The sequence below is a fragment of the Canis lupus genome, chromosome 26 (assembly GCF_048164855.1).
Source record: "Canis lupus baileyi chromosome 26, mCanLup2.hap1, whole genome shotgun sequence".
NCBI classification, from domain to species: Eukaryota; Metazoa; Chordata; class Mammalia; order Carnivora; family Canidae; genus Canis; species Canis lupus.
The window spans coordinates 10,098,104-10,116,782 of record NC_132863.1 but is presented as its reverse complement, the minus strand read 5'-3'; the positions used below and the strand labels follow the sequence as shown (position 1 = coordinate 10,116,782).

At 35.5% G+C, this 18,679-nt stretch overlaps 1 protein-coding gene and 1 long non-coding RNA gene across 8 annotated transcripts in view; one reads left to right on the top strand and one right to left on the bottom strand.

Moving 5' to 3' along the window:
- LOC140618058 (uncharacterized) overlaps nt 1-15,477 on the bottom strand; it is a 140,783-nt gene extending 125,306 nt beyond the window's left edge. For 2 of the 4 annotated variants that reach the window (XR_012018231.1, XR_012018228.1), the window contains exons 1-2: nt 15,409-15,469; nt 5,715-5,766 (exon numbers count right to left, since the gene is read on the bottom strand). This is a non-coding gene — a long non-coding RNA (uncharacterized lncRNA). Of the gene's footprint in view, nt 1-3,464; nt 3,920-5,714; nt 5,767-15,408 lie in introns of those variants that run through there. The other 2 variants (XR_012018229.1, XR_012018230.1) reach the window with 2 other exon arrangements.
- Nucleotides 1-18,679, top strand: part of MACROD2 (mono-ADP ribosylhydrolase 2) — a 1,923,575-nt gene that overhangs the window by 705,647 nt on the left and 1,199,249 nt on the right. The gene's annotated exons all lie outside the window — the stretch shown is intronic.

Sequence of the window (18,679 nt, the reverse complement as noted above, 5' to 3'; positions counted from 1 at the left end):
ATAGTGGCTGACACTCTGCAGGTCCTCAGTAATATTTGTTGTGAGCCATTAAGGAGCAGGAAGTATGTTTATCTATATGTAGGGAAGTCACGTTTAATGTCTACATTTGATTATTAAAAAAAAAAAAAACTTAAGTGAGATACTAAGGAGATTTAGAAAACTGTTAAATAAAAGAAATTGACCTAAATGTTTTGTTGCTGAGAATAAGGATGGAGTCTAGAGAGCCTTTATATTATTTCAAGTTTATATATTTTATGTAAAAATTATAGTTGACTACCCCAATTCCAAATTAGTTAATGCTATTTCAACTTGAATTCACTTTAGATTTTCAAAGATGAAGGAGTTGCCCCTGGCTTGCTGCATTGAGCAGAACACAATTCTTAGGCCAGAAGCAAGATTGGATGTTAAAAAGTCAGCATCTCTGTGCTCTATGCCCTGTGATTTTCTGGAATAGCTGAGGAAAAAAAAAAAAAAAAAAACTGGATATATTCACAGAAACCTTGGGTGTAGAAATTAATAATAATAGAACAAAATGGAACTTGGTTTTAATTCTAGCCACCCAAGTCATTAATTTAAGGAATTCATGCCATTCACAAAGGAACTATTTTAGCCAACAAATCTCTTGTGATTCCATTCATTTATCTTTACCTCTTTGGAGCTTGTCTTATTTGAACAAAGCTTGACATAGTGACACAACACTACTACATTTCAGCATTTTATCAGGGTCTCTTCATTTTACTTGGGGATAAATTGAATTATAGCCAATGCCACATGAAAAATAGAAATGCTACCATTTTGGAACATGTTTATCATGTACCATGTAATGAGAATGTGCCTACCACCCATTCTCTTGCAGCCATCAGAGATTGAACAAGTGCTATCTTGGCAATGAACTCAGACTTTCTCAGTGCAATGGTGATGGTTTGATATGAGCTGTACATTTTAGATTTTCTAATATATTAAAAAGAAAGAAATAAAGAAAATGTCCTTCAGGTACACTTTACCATCTCTCTAAAGAGAATATGATATTTCAACCATAGAAAGCTTCAAAGATTAATCTACTATATGATATTGCTTGGAACTTAAAAAAACAAATATAAAATAGGAATAATTAATAGAGTACTGTGCAGATTTTCAGTCAAAATTAAGCATAGGCATTTGTGACTAAATATGTAATTCAGAAAATGTCAGGAAAATATGAATTCTAAATTGTCTATTTTTTCAGATACTTCATTTTAGTAATATGAAAAATTTTTTTCATCTTATATAAGCCTACAAAGATTGATGTTTAAATTTAATTCTGACCAAGAATAAACATTTTCTTTTATTTTTTTTAAGATTTTATTTATTCATGAGAAACACACAGAGAGAGGCAGAGATAGAGGCAGAGGGAGAAGCAGGCTCCTTGCAGGGACCCTGATGTGGGACTCGATCCCGGGAGTGCAGGATCACTCCCTGAGCCAAAGGTAGATAGATGCTCAACCACTGAGCCACCCAGGTGTGCCAAACATTAATTTTCTAAGAGGAAGTGGTATCTTGGTGTAAATTTTATTATTGAAATAATTTGAAAAATATGAAATATTTATAACACATTTGGGTATTCTCTTGGTTTTGGAAATTATCTGTATTTTTTATCTTTTAATTTGATATTGTATGGAAGTCTAAATTTAGAATAAAAATTGCTACATCTGTATTCTAATACTATAGAAACCTATTTGGGATTTTTTTAAAAAAAAACGGTTGATTTAGAGTACAGCATTAAATTACAGAGAATTTATACTGACTCTTTAAAAGTTAGGCAAAACTTGATATTTATCTGAATATTAATTCATGTTTCATAAAAATGTTAATTTCGTCAAATTTACTTAACTAGAATGCTAAATATTTTATCTACTATCATCAGAATTTGAAGTGTTCTAATTAGTTATTTTATAATTCATAAAAATAAAATATAAAATCTAGTCAATGTCAGAACTAATGTTATCTTTTAAAAATATTTAATTATAAAATAAATAATAAAAAATGAATATTATTGTGGACAGATTCATCTTTTATTTACACTTGACCCTTGAACAGCAGAGGGATTAGGATTGCCAATCCCCTGAGCAGTGGAAAATCCACATATAACTTTTGATTCCCTAAAACTTCATAAATAGCCTACTGATGACAGGAAGCCTTACTAATAATACAAATATTACATATTTTGTATGTTATATGTTTTATATACTGTCTTCTCACAATAAAGTAAGCTTAGGAAAAAGAATACGTTATTAAGAAAATCATGAGGATGAGAAAATACATTTTCAATAATGTACTGTCTTTATCGAAAAAAAATCCTTGTACAAGTGGACCTACGCAGTTCAAACTCCTGTTGTTCAAGGGTCGACTGTATTTCTTTTCATTTTAATATTATAATGTTTTCAGCATTCTATACTAGACTTCACATACAAAAGACAGAAGGTTTATTCTGTTTTTCCCACTAGTGAGGTCTTTGATTAAAGAATGGTAAGATCTTCTATCACTATAAATGACACTAATAGATGCTACCAAACTTTAATTTCACTTTACTTGAGTTTCATATTTATGGAAATAAGCACAGCATGAAGAAAAATTTATATTATTATCAGGAGCAGTGTACATGAACCCAACATTCTGGTCCTTTATAAGACCTGCCAACCTTACCCTTGACCTGTGTCATCATTAATATGAACTCCCATAACATATTACCTAATCTCTCTATCATATCTTCTATCTATCCTATCCTATCTTCCCTCTTTATTTTGGATAATCAGTTTCTTCCATCTTCTTAGGATCTTTCTGTTCCCATGAAAATCTCTTTTGGGTGTAGGCTTCAGCCATTTAGGACATATAAGCACGATGCCAAAAAAAATTTTAAAAAAATTAAAAAGCGCACAATGACTCATATAACTTCTCTCAAATCCATGAGCTTCTCTCACTACCTTGTCTCCAGATCAAAACTGATCTACACCAATCAGTGACCTGCATTCTTACTCTAACATATAGGTTTTTAGTCAGCATGTCAGTTTTCTATTATCAAGATAATGCTGCATAATAAACAATGATAAAACTTGAGGGGCACGCAACACTGTGTATTTGTTTGGTTTTTACATCTGTGCATCTGCTGAACCATTGGGCTCTGTTCCACAGTCTCTTTCTCCTGGGACTCATGAGCTAGACCAGGCATGTCTTTCTCATGAGGATAGCAGAAGTGCAAGAAGGCAAGTAGAAATGCTCAGAAACTGTACGCCATCAATTCTGCTTGCTTGCCTCCCCCCCCTTTTGTTTTCTTTTGCCAAAGAAAGTCACTTGGCCAAATAAATTCAAATGGAAAAATGTATTCCACCTCTTTTAGTGAATGGAACTGCAAAGTTACATAGTAAATAATTTGGATATATGGGGAAGTGAATTGGGACCCATAACATGGTCTATCACAATAACCTTACCTGCCTGCCTCTCCAGTGGTGATAGGTATTATAGACCTTTGCCTTCTTTGTGAAATACCCTCTTTATCTGGCTTCTATGATGAAACATCCCCTTGATATTCATCCCATCCCTCTGCCTCAAGCTATTTAGTCTCTTTTTCCAGTCCAGCTTCCTCAAACTCAGTTGGAAGTCCTCAAGACCTAATTACATATAATCCAGGGTTCACAGACTCCATCACCACCAAAATAAAGATGAATCAGAAATGCTTGAAATTTTCTTCTGGGTTCCAGAATCATATATCTATCTACCTACTTTGTAATTCTTACAAGATATCTCCAAGATACCTGAAATTTGACCTAGATTTAAAGCATTCCTGTTGTTTTCTCTCATTCTACTCCAAACTTCTTCAGTGGTCCCTAATAGCTCAGTGATTGGCACCATATCCATCAAGTTATGCAAGGCAAAAAACTAGGAGTCATCCTTAACACTATTCTTTCATCATTAAACCCTGTTGCTTTTATTACCTAAATAGCTCTGGGATCCATCCATTTTGTTCTATCACTATGGTTCCTTTCTGATGTAATCCACCATCCTCTCTCACCTGGACCATGGTAATAACTTCTGAGCCTCATCCTTTCTTACCTCCATCTGATCTGTTATCTGCATTGCAGACAGAAACATCTTATTGAAAAACAAGTCTAGTTATTTCCCACCTTTAAAATGCCTTTCAGACCTATACAGTTTTGTTCTTATCTCATTCATGTCATGCTTAGTGTCTTAGTTTTCATTCTCAAGCACATAAATAAGCAAATAAAAAATCATAACATGAGGCAAATAATTTAGGTTTTGGGTTTTTATTTTGTAGGGTTTTTATTTGGAAAGTGGAGCCAGAAAGTAACAGTAAAAGAGTAGAGAAGGTGAGTAAGAAAAGAAGGAGAAGTCATTATAAGAGTACTCTACAGAGGTTGCTGCTATAGACAGTGGTGGCTTGATTCTACAAGACTTCTGGGAAGTATAAAGAATAGGACCTGTAACTCTATACCTGAGGGATAACAGCTAGTTTTATGTGTCTGCTGTTTCTTCATTGTTTGAGGATTGTATCCCCAGCATTTCAGAGTCATACTTGTGCTCTTTGCCTAATTACTTCCTACTCAACTTTCAGATCCCACTTTATTCATGTACCAGAAAACTCCAGCCTCTAAATAAAACAGGTCTTCTAGCCCTTCCAACAAAGCCGCGTGCCTCTACTATGTGCTGTTAACATACCATATATATGTCAGTTTATGGTCGCAGTGATGAATTTGCATTTTGCTATGGGATTATTTCACTAAAAATTTTCTGCCCTTCGGACTGCAAGCTTGAGAAAACCTGAGATCATGTCTGCTTTTGATTATCATTGTCTTGTCAGCACCAAAACCTGGACCTGGTGCATAAAATATGTTCAATATATTTTTTTATGAATGTATAAGTATAGGGTGTGTGTGTGCACACACGTGTGTGTCTCTGCATACACACATGTATATTTATAAAGCAAAACTGAATTATCAGGGTATAAATAGATTACTATCAGTTTCAAAAAGTTATTTTTAAATTCAAATGTCCTGTTCTATTTTTATGCATTGCTTTCTTCAGTACTTATACAGTCAGATTATATGAAAAGAATTCTGTTTAGAAGAAATCATACTGAGAAAAAAAGAAAATATATTATAATACAACATCTTGATTGATCTGATAAGCTTACAGTATTGTTAGTACTTTTTTAAAGAAAGTTATTGCTACGCATTTTCTTTAATTATATAGAGATTTTGAGTTAAAAGGGTAATAACTAGATCCTAGAACACAGCCCTGTACAATCCTATACTCATCAGTGGAAGAGAGCACCATATTTGGCAATTCTGGGCAATTTGAGGATTTGAGTATTTAAAACTCTGTGTGTGTGTGTGTTTAGCCTCTAAAACATCATATCCAAATGCACATTTTTGCTTCTCAAATTCAGAGCTATTATTTTATAGCAGGAAACGTGTTGTGAAAGTAAATCAGTTTTCAGTCTCTGGCTTCATGCTGATGTAGGATAATAGCAACCAAAAAGGAAAAGGCAAGGCAGGTAGAAATCTACATAAATTATTTTAATGAGAATGTAATACTTCCATAAAGATAAACTACTAATAGTAAGTTATCCACATTCAATCTATTCTTTCCATTTGTCAAATTATCATGTTACACTTCACATCACCCAGCATTAATTCAACAAATAGTGGTTGAACACTTACCATGCAGAAGTAATATGGTGTCATTGGCAAATAGGCTGGACATGGTCTGCACCTTTATAGAGATTGTGATACAGTTGGCATTATATTATAAAAAATGCAAATACTTTCTCTGAAAACATCCATCATACACTGAACCTTTTTCTTTTAATTTCACTGAAGAGAAGCCAGAGCAATATGCTTCTGATTTGGTTTCAAGCCTCAGCCACTAAAGAGATAAATTGTGGTGAAAGGATTATTAAGATAGTGAATAGATGATGAAAGTAGTTGTATCTATGTCAATTAGTGGTTGCTGTCAATTAGTGGTTGCTTATATTCAGTTTCTCTCATTTGGGGAATGTGGAGAGGAAGATATTGAACGTCTAGTGGGCTTCAAGTGTTTCTTCTGATCTGGTAATTGTCACAATTATGCACAGGGCTATAAATTGAAATGGCTTGTAAGCCCATGAATTGAAGATGTTGGGGCCTTGAAGTAATTTCTCCAAAATTCTGCCCTATACTGCAGACATTGTGAAAAGTATTTTCTTTGGCTTGTACGTATGAAATCAGGGAATATCTGCAATTCCAGGATATGCACACTCCTGCATGTGAGACCTTTGTAGATAAAGTAGACTTGTTTGAGGAATGCCAAAGGGATGGCAGACAGACATGAGCTTAAGTGATCATAGTTTTGGACTGAGTATGCAAAAGAAGAAGTTTCCTGGATTTTGTTTGTTTGTTGCAGATAAACATGTCATGATGTTTTTAAAGTCCCATGCCCCTAAAAATTGCTTATAATAAACAGGTGAAACCATCTTTGTCCTGAGAAAACTTTGGCTTACTTCCTATCAGCTGATGATTGTGTAATAATCAAGGTATAGATTGTGCCTTGGTGGAGTGGCAACTCTAGCACAGGATTCATCTTCTAATCTCTGTTTCTGAGATCATCCTTCAGAAATAGGATGCATGGAGAAACCAGAGTGTTGTGTACTGAAACAAACACCCCATCAGAGTGGGAGAGCCACCCTCTCCTTTTGCTCTTGGGTCATTTCAGATGAGGTCAGCTCAGGTGAGGTTCAGCTTAGCTATATTTTTTCCCATTCCCCCTCAGAGGCATTTTGGAAGAGATCACTCCATTGGGAACATTTCTTGACTCATGTATTTAAGGATGCCACATATAATGTTTAAATGACACAAGTGCTTAACAGCTTCTTATATATGTGTTTTTGGTTATAAGTACAATGATCAGAGAATTGCACCCCTCATGAACAGTGACTACACCAAAATTTGATTAATAAAGTTCAGTAAATTTAGCCAATTTATAGCATACTTACCAGGAAAAGAGGACTTCATTTTTGGGAAAATTACCTAGGTTACTCTAGTTAAAGTGTGTTATATGAACATTATTGGTAATGTGAGTAAATCTGAAAAAGTAAAAATCATTAATAGTGAGAATACAGGTGTTCATTATGTTATCATTCATACTTTTCTATGTTTTGTCCCCTCCCCTTTGGAAAGAAAACCTAGTTCTAAGAATCTTCTTAGAGGCTTCTGGGTCAGCATGTATGAAATTAATAAGGAATAAATATCCCATCAATAGCAAGAGCCTTAAAACAAATAAAAGAGAGATTGTTATATTCTAAACATAATATTTGTTATATGTTATAGCCAGTTAACTTGCTTTTGTTTATCTAAGATTTCTTTTATTCAAAAGTGATTTCTTAAGGCACATTAGTATCTAGGGTCATTAAAGAAGGCTTAATTTTGTTAATTCATTCTGTTTTCTAAATGCATTGCCTGTGTCCTTGTCACTTTCCTATAATCCTTCAGGATTTTTCAATTTCCTTAGGACAAAATAAAGGATCTTAGTGGGACCTTTATGGCCCTACATGATTGGCCTCTATACAAGTCATCTCTTGCTCACTAAACTTTAGCCACCTTGGCTCCATCAGTTCCTGAAATATATAAAAAAAATTTCCTACCTCAGGGCCTTGTTACTTTCTATATATTTCCTAGGTTACACTGAATAATTGATTCCTTCCCTTTCTGGTAAAGCTTAAGTATACCCCCTCCTCAGAGTGGCTCTGTCTGACCACCAATCCAAATTTTATATCCCTTGTTATTCTCATAATATCTGTTTATTATCTTTATTGCATTTAACACAGCCTGTGGTTTTTAAAAAATGAATCAAACTTCTATTAGGTTATGAGCTTCATGACAATAGGAACCTTATCTCCTTGGAATTAATAATTTTCTTTCTTTTTTAAAAAAAGATTTATTTATTTATTTATGATAGACAACGGGGGAGGGTGACAGAGACACAGGAGGAGGGAGAAGCAGGCTCCATGTCGGGAGCCCGACGTGGGACTCGATCCTGGAACTCCAGGATCGCTCCCTGGGCCAAAGGCAGGCGCCATACCGCTGAGCCACCCAGGGATCCCCGGAATTCATAATTTTCTTGCATAGCAGGTGATCATAAAAATTAGAAGGGATTAATTTCAGCTGTGGATTGAAAACTTGTCCATCCCTTTTACAGTTACTGATTGACCTGTATCCCCAGTCTTGATCTTATAAAGCTTTAGCCCACATGCTCCCAGCTTTATCAAGACATTTCCAACAATATAAAAAGAACAGAAAGACACTGTTTAAAATATGAATCTTGACATTATTATACTGTTTTATAAATTTATTGTAAAATATGACATTTTAAAATTAAATATCTGAAAGAAAAAGAAAGTTCTCTTTCATAGTTTGGTTTACTTCATTTATTATTCTTATCATAATGGAGATAAAGAAGTAATACGAAGCTTTAGGACAATTTAGCAAATGAGTTATATAGTCAGGATTTTAAAAGGAAGTCACTTTCAGTGACAGAATAGATTAAAAGTTTAATTTATTATATTTTATTTTCTGTGAAGCAAGTTAAAAAAATATAAAAAAGCACTGTTAGATAAATCTGAGATTGAAAGCCATAATATTCTGAAATGTACCTAGGGAATTCAGAAGAGTAAACTTCAGTTAGTTTCAAGAAATTACAAAGTACCAATTTGTACAATAATGTTATTTCTTGAGTACACATCTTATTAAAGAAAATAGATCCAATATGACTCTTTTAAAAAGCTGTATATAAACTTAGCCAATTTCATATTTATTAGGAGAAAAAATAAGCATAGAAATTTCAATTTTCTAGTGCCTTGTTTTTGTGTATGTTTTTGTTTAACCAGGAGGTCACTTGTGCCACTGGATTTACATAGCATTAAGCGTTACTTACTTCAGTATTTATAATATCGTTATCCATTTTAGGATAATATCAACACTTGTTTATTGTAGAAAGCAGAAGTAATCTACTTAGATTGTTCAATGGCAATTTCATACCCAGAATGCTTCCCTGAGCTTCACTGCTTATTAAAACATGAAGTCTTATATTTCCCTAGCCATATTAAGTAGCTGGATCCAGACATGGGAATTGGTGATGCTCAGTATTTTCCAAAACATAGACTGGGAATTAATATTTATGTATGATTTACTAAAAGATAATTAGTCCATATATTATTATAGATGATCTAACAGTTTATGACTAAATTCACTGGAGGACCCATTTCCTTAACAGCACTGTGGTAGCTCCCATGGAGCTGGTTTTATCCAACTAAGCTTTGAAGGTTCCATCTACTTGTTTGGATAATATCTACCCCAGCACTACAGATTATGTCATTGAGATTGCTCTAAGAATGTAGTTGAAGATGCTGAGGATCACTTAAGGATTTTAGTATCAGAAATAGTTGCTCTTATTCCTGAAGAAGTTCCATTAGGCTAGTTTTTTACTTTGTAAACATGGTGAATCTTGTAATTGAACATTTTTTCCTCTCTTAAATTAGCTTCTAGAACTCTAAGAACCAAATCTAGGGGCCCACTTATATCCAAATATTTCATGGCATATATCTGTGTATGAATCTACCTATTTTCTCCATCTTGCTTTCCTTTCCTTTAACTCCCTTTTCTTGTTTATATTTAGTTCATTGCATTTTGGTTGATTAAATGTTTTCTGATAAGCAGACTTGAACCTCTTTTTAAAAGTAGGTGAGTTATTAATGCATTATTTACTGCATGGATTGCTTGCCTGGATCATTGTAATTTTCAAGTCATTAGAACAAAGGAGAATTTATAGAGAATTTTTTATATACTATTGGGCATATCAAAACTAGGCTTTGGGAAGGTCTTACACTCTTACTATATTTTTATATCTTATATTTGAGTTAATTTTCTTAAACATTTCAACTGTAAAGGAAACTGATAAGAATTTCAAGGATAAAATAAGCATGTATGGTTGCATAACTCAACTAGTGTGAAAATTAATTAGTGGTTTTAGAAAAGCATCTCTAATATTTAGTTTTATATTCCATGGCATAATTTCCATAGCAATAGCATATGCTTTATCCTTATATTCGGTTTCTAGCATACAAAGAGATTGCATTTTAAAAGTATATTTATAAATTAGTTATTTAGAGCACAGAATTCATTTTGATGAACAATTTATTTCTAAATGGGTTAGGATCTTAGGTTAGCCCATAAAATTTGTTTCACTCATAGTGTAAAGGAAATAATTTCTAAGAGACTTTGCAGAAAAAGAAAACTATTTTACATTTTAAAATAGAAAAAAAAAAGACTAAGAATTTCCTTATTTCAGTTATGAAGCCCAAGACAAAAGTAATATAATGAGAAGATCAGGATGTGGATACAAAATTTCATGTAGATTCTAGAGAGAAATTCTGGTTATACTTAAAAGCAGTAGGATTCATTGTGCTGTGCAATTTTGCTTCACAATATATGAGTTTTCTCTTCTTTCTGTCAATATAGCATTAGTGGTAGATACTTTTTTCATTTATCAACATGATTAAGTTAATTTTTGCCTTGAAAATGGAATGGGTAATAGAAAAGAGAAGGAATTAATGATAGAATAGGTGAATTGATATTCCTGAGGTAACCAGATAAGAACTGGAAACACAAAAAAACATCTGATAAAGGGAAAGTTTATGGATTTGAGGGAAATTTTCTGAGGTAGCACCAAATGAGCCATGAAGTACTGAAGTCCTAAGGGATGTGGAGGGTTCATGAATTGTACAGAACTCTTAAGGGGAAAAATAAGAACTGCTGAGAAAGAGATATTGGATTACTCGGATCCCCATGTTGCCAGGAGAGTTGGGGGCAGGAGAGAATGAGGGCAGGGAGGGATCCTGAGCAGATGGCAATTTCTTTATTTCAAGGTATTGGCAAGTTGAGTATTTATAATCTTGGAAGTGCTCATACTTTTAAAATTTTATCTCTAACATACTGTGCAGGTATTTTGTACCTTAGTATACAGAAATTATTCAAAATTGTATTTCAAGGGTAAGGTACTGAACCTGGGGCAAAGTGCATAGTAAAGAATGAATTAATGTTAGTTCTTATTATTTTCTGGCATTTAATACAATTGTGAATGGAAATTATTTATATTCACTATTTATTATTACAGATGTGGCCCTTATATATCTTTTAAAATAAAATACAGAGAGGTGGTTCAAGATGACATTGTAAAGTTACCTGAGTGGCTTAGTTGGTTGAGCATCCAACTCTTGATTTTGGCTCTGGTCATGATCTCATAGTCATGAGATCAAGCCCCACACTGGGCTCCATGCTCAGCTGGGAGTCTGTTTGAGGTTCTCTCTACTTCTCTCTGTGCCCCTCCCCGTGCTCTACGTATTCTCTCTCTCTCTCTCAAATAAATAAATCTTTTTTTTTTTTTAAAAAAAAAGGTGACATTGTTGAAAGATGCTGAACTTACCTCCTCCCACAGACATTACAAATATACAGCTGTATATGGAACTATCACTCTGAAAAAAATCCCTGAGAACTAGTTGGATACCTACTCCACAGCAAAGGATAAAAATGCCACATCAAGAAAGGTAGGAAAGGCTGAGATGTGCTCACCACCATCACCCACAGTGACCTATAATCAGGAAGGATTTCAAACAACAACAACAAAAATATAAATATAACTTCTCCCTAAGGAGCAAGGGTTTGTATCCCACATGGCATCCTAACCCTTGGGTCCTACACAAAAGGGACAAGCCCTCAAAACATCTGGCTTTGAAAACCAGGGAATTATATTCAGGGGAAACCTAGGGCTATAGGGAACTGTTTTCATTCTTAAAGGGGTTGTGCACAGACCCACTCTCCCCAGGACTCAGTACAAAAAGCAGCACTTTGAAAAGAGTCTAGATATAGGTGAAGGAAATCGCTAAACCTAAAGCTTATGCCAGAGGAGCAAAGGTCTATCAAGATTTTCTCTGGGAACCAAACACTGGCAGATGACATTTTTATGGGCTCTGTCTACCTTGCTGGTTCTTTTGAGTGTGAGTTTTGTACAGTTACTCCAACCATCTAATAGCAGCACGTGAGCAGACCCAGCTGCTTGAATGATAATGCCAGATGTGGGTGAGCAGCACCACCTCCCCATGTGCCACTTAGGTGATACTGCTAGGTGCAACATGCAAGTAGACCTCCCCCTCCCACAGCATATGCTGCATGGACACATGCCCTTGCCCCATGCTGCTCACATGGTACCTTCACACCTGATGGGCAAGCACCCCTGCCTCTCTCCAGCAGCACCAGTCACATGACCCAGCCAGAGCCAATGGGTGCATACAACCCACACAGAGAACACCTCTTGAGTGCCAGCATTGGGTAATTAGGGGGATTGGATTTCTGGACCCCACTGGTGGGAGAAAATCAAAAGAGCCTAGCTTGAGAGATAACCAAGAACTAGAGGAGGGTTAAAAAAAAAGTTTCATCTCCTACATAGAGCCACTCCTTTAAGACAGGAATAGATAGGTAATTTGCAAAACAGGCAGAATCAAACAGAGAGCTTGGGACTCTCTCTCTCTCTCTCTGCCCCTCCTGTGCACACGCTCTCTCTCTCTCTTATTTATCTTAGAGAGAGTACACACATGTGTGGGGGGCAGGGGCAGAGGGAGAGGAAGAGGGAGAATCTCAAGCAAACTCCCTGCTGAGCATGGAGCCTTAGGTAGGGCTCAGTATCAGGATCCTGAGATCATGACCTGAGCTGAAATCAAGAGTTGGACACTTAACTGACTGAGCCACCCATGTGGTTTCAGTCTTTTAAAATTTATTTTAAAATAAAATAAATTCAGTCTTTTAAGATTTATTTATTTTTTAAAATATTTTATTTATTCATGAGAGACACAGAGAAAGAGGCAGAAACGTAGACAGAGGGAGAAGCAGGCTCCCTGCAGGGAGCCTGATGTGGGACTCTATCCCAGGATCCCGGGACTATGACCTGAGCCAAAGGCAGATGCTCAACCACTGAGCCACCCAGGTGCCCCTAAATTTATTGAGACTATAAAAATACCAGTGGTATTATTCACAGAAATAGAACAAATAATCTTAAAATTCCTGTGGAACAAAAGAACCCAAGTAGTCAAAGCAATCTTGAGAAGGAATAGAGTTTCACACTTCCAGATTTCAAACAATACTACAAAACTATAGTAATCAAAACAGTATGGCATGGCACAAAAAGAGACATAGATCAATGGATCAGAATAGAGAGCTTAGGGGAAAAAAAAAACCCTACACATATATTATCTATCTATGACAAAGGAGACAAAATATACAATAGGGCAATCTCTTTACTCTCTTCAATAAATGTTGTTGGGAAAACTGGACAGCTACATGCAAAGAATGAAACTGAACCACTATATTGCACCATATTTAAAAATAATAACTCAAAAAAGATTAAAGTCTTGAGTGTAAGATTTGAAACTATAAAACTCCTAGGAGAAAATATAATGCCTTGACAGTGTTAGTGATTTTTTTTTTTTTTGGACTTAATTCCATAAGCAAGGGCAACAAAAGCAGAAATAAACAAATGGAAATATATCAAACTAAAAAGCTTTTTATGGTGAGAAAGAACATCAACAAAACAGAACAGCAACCTACTTGAAAGGGTAAAAATATTTGCAAGTCATATATCTGATCAGGAGCTAGTATCTAAAATACATAAAGAACTCATACAACTCAATAGCAAAAAACCCCAAACAATTCTACTTAAAAATGGTCAATCTGGACAGATTTCTGAAATCATATATATATATTTAATATCATATATATCGTATATATCTAATATATAATATCACATATATATAATATTCATAAAAGAATGAGATGTTGCCATTTGCCACAACATTGAGGTATTGCGAGGATATTATGCTATGTGAAATAATTCAGGAAGAAAAGTCAAATACTATATGGTTTCACTTATATGCAGAATTTAAAAACAAAACAAAAGAATACAAACAAAACCAAACCAGATTCGTAGGTACAGAGAACAGAATGATAGTTGCTAGAGGAGAGGGTATTTGAGGGATAAGCAAAATGAATGACCTAAAATACAGGAAATTGTCATATATAACTATGAAAATCATTGACAGAATTCCCAATAAATGTTTGCTGAGGGTTGACTTCTTTTTGGATGCAATGTATTGAAACATTTCCATTGCTGCATATTACTAACAGTCTAGTCATGATGTCTATTTATGATGTACAAGGAATGACAAATTCCTCATAAAATTCCCAGCACAACACTTACACTAGTGACTGTACTCCATTTTTGTTGAACACTCAGAATTTTATACATTTATTTTGGTAGGCTTACTGCCCCCTCATCCATTTAGTCCTTATCTAAACTTGTTTTTTATTCCCAAGATCCTCATTAGGGGATAGTTGCTTCAGCTCATTGATATGCTAGAGTAGATCTTAGAGTCCTGACTCCTCACACTTGTTCTATATTCCTTAGGTTCCTCTCCTGGAGTGCATTTTCCCTGACTGCTTTTTAAGGCCACAAATCTGAAATACCATTTATACTTGATAGAGCTATAGATGAGCTTATTTTGAAAATGCTCTGGCTGCCCTTGGGTCTTAGGTACCCTGCTTTAGTTCCTACACACAAACCTATATGCTCCTTACTTTACAGCTTATAAGCATTTGGGCTACTATGTATTGGAAGGAAGTTTTGCCCAGAATGAAGACAAATCAGCAAATGCCTATGTATCTTCTTTGCTGGGAACTTGTCCTAGTTCTGAATCACCACCATGTTCCTCCAAACCTCTTCCCATTCCATAGTAGGTAGATGTATGTGACATCCTTCAATATGGTCTGTACAGATAGATGTGACTCTAGATCTATTATTTTCCCTTTCAGGGCCTCAGATATCTTACATTGCCTCCTGCTGATAAGGCTGTTCACCTCATTGCTGGGAACTTTCTTAGTTCTGCAAGGAATCTATAGGTTTTCCCAAGAGAGATAATTAGTCCGCCCATGCTTGTCAGGGACTATGTAGCACATTTGGCACAATCTTTCACGTGGGCCATCACATAGTATATCAGGGATTCTCTCCTTTTGAACTTATCTCCTCTCAAGTGTCTATATGAACTAAGAAGTTTCACCCAGGATGGTGTCAAAATGTCTCTTCACAGAGTAACAGATTCTTTTCTTTTTTTCTAGTTCCTTTGGAATAGAGAGAAGCTAGCGGCACCAATTCAATTTATAGGATGACAAAACCAAAGCCAAAACAAAACAAGGCAAAAACCACACACAATAAAAAACCCATATACCCTTAGGTCTTTTTAAATTTCTTAATCATAAGATTGGGCATTCACTCACTTACTCAGCACAAATCTCTTTTATACATGCTGCAGGTAAGCTCTGCACTAATCCCTCATGATACATTGCCCTTGTTGTTATGGAAGTTGGCCTGTTAAGTGACATGCAGACAGATAAACAAAGCACAGAATGGTATAGAAAGTGCAGTCACAATAAAGGGGCGGGGGGGGGGGGCAAACAGTTCACAGAAAAAGAGGAAATGAACTTCACAGGATGGGGTTAGGACCATAAAAAGTATTCCAGAAAATGTATTTTAAAGAATGAATGAAAATGCTAAGAAAGGATATATGGGAGATCATTATGTTATTCTTACAACATTCCTGTAATTTAAACATTAGTTTCAAATAAAAAGTCAACAGAAACTCACCAGGCAAATTGTGGTGAAGATGAGAGAAAGACATTCAAAACATATGCAAACAAACAAAAGCTATCAAAAAAAACAAAAACAAAACAAAACAAACAAAAAAAAAAACTCTGTTACTCACTTGGAACAGTGGAGACAAATCTCCTGTGCATGCAATTGACTCTGGATAGATTTGAATTGCTATAAGTAAAAGGGTGAGATGAAGTGTTTTAATTAAGGGAATAGCATGATGGGATTTTATTTTTAGAAAAGTCATTCCATGATTTTGTGGAGAATAGACTGATGGGAAGAAGTAAGAGGTAGGGAAAACATGTGAAGGGACAGTGGTCCAGGCCAGAGGTGATGGAGTTCTTCATCAAGGAAGTGGTAACATGATCAGCAGTAAGAGTATATATTCCTAAGATACTCAGAGGTGGCATTAACAGGATTTAGTCACTGCTGTGATTTCAGAGTGAAGGGAAAAAAGAGTGAGAGATTTGGCCTGTCTAGTGAGGTTGATTCAAGCTAATAGAAAAGGGAATCTGTGAGAAGGAACACATCTTAAAGAAGGAGGAAGATAATTATTTCTGTTTTGAGTACCTTGAATTTGAGATGCCCAATGGATATCTGAGAGATGTCTAATCATAGATGAATAGATAGATAGATGATAGATAGATAGATAGATAGATAGATAGATAGATAGATAGATATAGAGATATATGAGAGAAGATCTACCTATTTCAGTAGGTAGATATATGTATATGTCTCCCATACTTGGGAGGAAGATAAGATTATATAGCCTGTAGATATAGATTTGAAAGTCATTAATATATTCAGTTTCTCAGTTTCTTAACCTGATATATGTGTGTATATATATATATATATATATAGGCTTTAGGGGTTTCACAAACCCCCTCTGTGCGTATATATTTTCCTAGGCTAAGCATCTGTGCTATTTTCAATTGTCCCACTACACATGTATATTTCCAGATCTGTTCTCTACCCTAATCTGTGCCACCAACAGGCTGATAGTTTGGACTATATAACCTGGACTCCTTTGCCATTTGATATATGTCACTTAATGGATTAGCCATTGGGAGTCACTGGCAGGAAATGAGAGGAGTGAGAAAGATAAAGATTGCAATATTTCTTACCTCTCCCTTCCTGCTTTGAATTGCATTTCTGGCAGAGGCTATATTCGTCCAAGACTATAGCTCCTGTCCAGAGACCATCTTTCATGGAGCCAGTGCTCACAAGCCTCCAGTAACAACATTTTCTCCCTGTGCTTTCATTGCTGGGCTAAGAATTTCTTCCTGTTTTTGCCCATATCTTCATGTCTTGATGTATCTTCCTGGTTGCATGAAATCTACCATCGCATCTAAGGAAGCCCTTCATTCCAGTCTCTGTACCATCAGAGGTGAATTGTTTCTTGCCAGATTCCTGACTACTACATGGTACCTGTGTCATATCTTGATACTCTATGCTGTGCTTTTCTGATAGAAAACAAAACAAAACCACTCAGTCCAACCATGGAAATGGCCTCACCCACAAGTGTGGCCTATGAACCATACCCTGTAAGAAAATCAGATATTTTAACAGACTCACTTTTAAACACTTTCTAGGTTCTGGGTGACAAGAAATTATCATTACTATGCATCTTGTAAAATTGTACCTAGCAAATATTGTTCCAGATTTCAAGGGCTGGCTTTGAATATTGCTGAGCTTCAAAGAAAAAGGGAAATATGAGAGTTCAGAATGTGTGCCATTTATATATGAAAAGGTCTACCTACAAAAGTAAGGCTGGCTGGATGTTATACTAAGAACTCCAATCTAACCTGAACATTCATGTTGTATTTTTGCATATTTCTTCCTCAACTATTTTTGGTGGCAAACAGGAGTTTTTGATATCCAAGGAACCCAGGAATGCTTCAGTCTTGCCCAGCTAAAACTCTATTAGTGGAGCAATCAAGAGAGCTCCATGCAAGCAATGCTAGTGAATGGGGCATTTGAATATTGCTTTAATATCTAGTGGTTCATTGGGAGCTGCAGTTCAAAACTTATGCAGAAATTCCTGTGCTCTTCAAACTTGAAAGTATGAATCAAGTAAGAGAGTGGCTTTATACAATTTAAACTCAATCAACAGCTCATACACTAACCAATCAGATTAACAACTCCTTTCTCTATTTTTCTCTCTGATTCTATCTCACTGCCTCTCTCTCTCTCTGTCTCTCTCTCTCTCTCTCTCTGAGTTGGCAAAAGTATAAGGAGTGGGCTAGAAACTAATACCCTTTCCCTATACTCTTGTTAATCTTTCTCCTGCCTGATTTTTCCTACTGAAACACTGCATCAACATATTCTTTTCTTCTACCTTTTTGTCGAATGTGAAACATCAGATAACTTGGAGGCCACTGACCTTGTATGGCCATGTTTATAACATGCCATCCTAAAATGTAGCCAAATCGGTAATTCTTCAGAAGTTGGAGGATAAGATTGTTTGTGACAGGGTGAATGGAATCATCTAGCTCTTTTCTCTTCTAGGGGAATTTGGGGTATAAAAATATAAGAGTTGGAAGAGACCCTAGAAATTTGTTTATTTTTTTACATTAGAAAATCTTAAAAACCTATATTCAAACAAAATCAGGTTCTGGGTGAAATTTGTTGAAAGTCTGAGTCCATATGAGAACATCCATGGCTCCTTCTATTGTCACCATGGTGTGAACTCCTGGTGTTCACAGGAGTGAACATTGTTCACTGAAATCCAGTGTTCCATGAAATCCAGTTTGAAAGCCTTCAGTCTGCTGTGTCATGGAAGTTAGATGACCTAGCTAGTTAGAGAATCTTGTATCTAAGAAACTGCCTCTCAAACACAAACAATACTTTGCCTTCTTCCACACTGCCTCTTAAAATCTGCATTAGACTTAAGAGATCTGAC